Below are 4,016 nucleotides of genomic sequence, written 5' to 3'. Positions count from 1 at the left end.
AAAAAAAAAAAAAAAAAAAAAAAAAAAAAAAAAAAAAAAAAAAAAAAAGAAGGAAAGAAAGAAATAAATGTCCAGAGTGGTGGGAGAAGGCTCTGCCGAGGGTGGACGGTCACACTGAGCAAGGCAGGCCATGTACATGCAGGGTAGGCTTAGGGAGGCCTGTGGTCTCACCTGGTGGAAGGAGGGTGACTGGATAGTAGTTAGGATGCTCTCGATGATAGTGAGGGAAACCAGATGGCTGGAAAGGGATGCTTACCACCAAGTTCAGAGAGCAAGAGCAAATAACAGATCCTAATTTTGACTAGGGATTTTAGTGACCTCAAAAGTCCTTCAAGCCAGAGACCAGGGCTACTGTATGTACCTGGCTGTCTGTATGTGCACCTCTGAAGGTCCCTCACGCTCCTTTTTCCAGGCACCGTTAGGTCATGAGTTATGTATTTTTGACTTTTTTTTGCAGGTTCAAGATAATGGTCAGAAAAATGCTTGTTGGCTTGGTATACTCATTCACCCCTAGTCTGTCCCCAAAGCTCCTTTCTTTAGATTATTTTCTTTGATTAAAAATTGCAGAGTCGGGTTGGAGAAATCACTCATTTGTTAGAGTGCTTGCCACCATGCGTGAGGCCCTGGACCTGCTCTTAGCATCACATAAAACTGGGCTTGATGGTGCACATCTGCAATCTCACCTTAGAGTAGTGGAGGCAGGTAGATCTCTGAGTTCGAGGCCAGCTTGGTCTACAGAGTGAGTTCCAGGTCAGCCCAGCAGACGCAGTGACATCCTGTCTCAGGGGAAATCCAGGCTAGGTTCTAATGACAGTCATACTATTTGTATTATAAACAATAGTGCTGAGGGCTCTGTTCACACCTTTTTTCTCTGTTTAGCTGAAACCATTGTTACAGGCTATATTACAGATGAGGGAACTGGAACATCTAGAGGAGGAAAGTAATTTCCAGGTGTGTGCGTGTGCACGCACGCACGCACGTGTATGTGTGTGTTTGAAGCGCAATCTCATGTATCCCACCTTAGAGCTGAGACTAAAGACGTGTCACCACAGCCAGCTTCATATTGTTAGATTTTTCTTTTTCTTTTCTTCCATGATGTTAATTTTATTGGCAGAGATTGGGTTTCAAGTCTCATCTGTCGGAGGTTGGGTAGATGGCTCAGAGGTTAAGAGAACTGGCTGCTCTTCCAGAGGTGCCAAGTTCAGTTCCCAGCAACCACATGGTGGCTCACAACCATCTAAGATCTGGTGCCTTCTTCTGGCCTGAAGGCATCCATGCAAGCAGAACACTGTGTACATAATAAATAAATAAATCTTTAAAAAAGTCTCATCTGTTCAATGCCAGAGCAAAGCTGCGCCTTCTTGGTAGCAGAAGCTCTACATACAGCGCATCTTGAAACTCTTTGAAGTGGTTGCACCACCCAGGACAGAGGCCCAGCGTCTGGTCGACAAACGCTCCTTTGTCACAAGGAGGGACCTGTGACCAAGTTAGGTGTTCTCAGCCTCTCTTGTAACTAGGAGCTGTTGTACACGTTCTAGCAACACATCAGGGATGAAGCAATTCAAACTGCTTCAAGGTCCAGCCCCCAGTCCTGATCCCTCTGCCTAGAGTGTTGCAGATGAGCCCAAAATGCTAAAACTTCAGTCTCTGTGTAGAAGGACCCTAGATATCTGGATCTACTATGGAAGGCCCATCCTAAACCCTCACATTGGATGGATATGTATGCGGGGCAGGTTGCTCTGGTGGTGAGCCTTCAAGACCGAGGTCGTTGTTACAGCAGCTGGTCTCTGCCTGACAGATAAATCTGCACACTGTAACCCTCTATTTGGGTCATGCTCTTGGCTGGGAACTCAGGCAGGTAGTCGGTGGGAAAGGAAGTGATCATTGCCAAGAATCAGGCACAGTGGTGCCTGTAATCTCAGTACTCAGGAGGTGGAGGCAGGGGGATTTTGAGTTCAAGGCGAGCTTAGACTATTCAGACCCTGTCCCCTCCATTTTTTAATTTTTCTTTTTTTTTGCAAAGAAATGAACTTGAAAGATCCAGTTTTTGTGTCAAGTTAAAAAAATTCAACAACAACGTTAACTCCATGTTTCTCAAATCACAGAATTTGAAGTCCGAGGTCAGGGAAATGCTCTTTAGGATAAACGTCTAGTGCAGGGGGTTCACCACGTGAGTATAGGGATCAACGGACGGGGTAGAGGGCTTCTGAACGCCCCTGGACTTGTGTGCAGCATCGTCTGCAGCAGCTAGCCAGACCCTGCTCAGCTTCCCTTGCATTGAGAAGGATGGAGAGCTAGCCGTAAGCCTCAACATGAGCCGTCCACAAGGCTCCTCTTGACCGGAAATACAAAATCAGACTTGGCTGCACCTTTAGGATTTGACATTTTTTTTTCTCCCTTGAGGTTTCCAATTCTGCCCCTATCTATGTAAGATCTATAAAAGGAGAGTTTCTCTTGAAGCTGGTACACTAGCACTTGGCACAAGTGTCATTGAGCAAATGCAATAGCCTGGGGGAGGAAGTCATGAGTCTAAAACCAACTGTCCTGTGGTCAAGTAGAGCTTTAAGCTCATAGTCTTAGGGACCAAAGCAAGCTTCTGTCATTGCTTTACTTCTTAGCCAACAGCTTCTTCCCCTCTAGATGTCTGAGGTCTTTGTCAGTTTGTTCAGGTCCCTGGCTGGGTTCTTCCCCTAGTGAGCCTTTTAGACTCTGTGTTCCCTTCTTGATTTCTCTTAGTAAGTCTCCTGGTTTACATCTCTGTTTCTCTTTCCCTCCTTCCTTCCTTCCTTCCTTCCCTCCCTCCCTCCCTCCCTCTCTCTCCAATTCCCCTCCTTCCCTCTCTCTTTCTCTCTCCCTCTGTAGGAGGGAGATGATGATGTAGGACAGATGTTACAGTCTTTCTCCTCACTGCTTGAGACTAAGATTCGCTGGACCTGGAGTTCCTTGATCCAGCTAGACCAGTGCAGCCTTCCTAAGGCTATGGCCCTTTAACACAGTTTCTCATGCTGTGCTGACCCCAACCATAAAATAATTTTCGTTGGGCTGGAGAGACAGCTCAGTGGTTAAGAGCATTGCCTGCTCTTCCGAAGGTCCTGAGTTCAATTCCCAGCAACCACATGGTGGCTCACAACCATCTGTAATGAGGTCTGGTGCCCTCTTCTGGCCTGCAGGCATACACACAGACAAAATATTGTATACATAATAAAATAAATAAATAAATATTTAAACAAAAAAATAATTTTCGTTGCTACTTCCTAGCTGTCATTTTGCTACTGTTATGAATCATAACGTAAATACCTGTGTTTTCTGATGGTTTTAAGCGACTCCTGTGAAAGGGTCATTCGACCTTCAAAGGGTCGCAGCACCCAGGGTGAAAACCGCAGCAGCCCCAGGGATCCACCTGCCTCTACTTCCCCAGTGCTAAGGTTACAGGTGCATGCTGCCACATCTGGCTTTTTATATGGATGTGGTGAGGCCTAATTTATATCTTCAAGCTTGTAGAGCAAGCACTTAACCTGCTGAGTACCTTCCTAGTTTCTATTAGGTAGTCCACGCTTGCTTGGACCTGCAGTCTTCTGCCTCGGCCTCCCAAGCGTTAGGATTACAAGTGTTCCTTACCGTGTCTGGCTCAGCCCCTCTTTTGATGGTATTGATGGCTAAGAAAACCAAACAACCATTTTGTTGGAATATGCTAATTACACATAATAACGGTTTCATTATGACATTTCCATACATGCGTGTAATGTATTTTGCTCATATTCCCCATTGTCTCTTTCCCCGTTTCCACGGATCCTCTTCTCCTACCCAATCAGACCCCTTTCTAGTTTATGTCTTTTTTCTTTCTCTTTTCTTTTCTCTCTCTCCTTTTTGCTTTTTGAGATGGGATTTCTTTGTGTAGCTCTGACTGTCCTGGAACTTGCTCTGTAGACCAGGCTGTTCTTGAACTCAGAGATCTGCTTGCCTCTGCCTCTAGAGTGCTGGGATTAAAAGCTTGTGCCACTACCACCCACCTAGTT

The sequence above is a fragment of the Microtus ochrogaster genome, chromosome 10 (assembly GCF_000317375.1).
Source record: "Microtus ochrogaster isolate Prairie Vole_2 chromosome 10, MicOch1.0, whole genome shotgun sequence".
NCBI lineage: Eukaryota > Metazoa > Chordata > Mammalia > Rodentia > Cricetidae > Microtus > Microtus ochrogaster.
The sequence above is the reverse complement of the archived record's forward strand: the minus strand, read 5'-3'. Positions refer to the sequence as shown.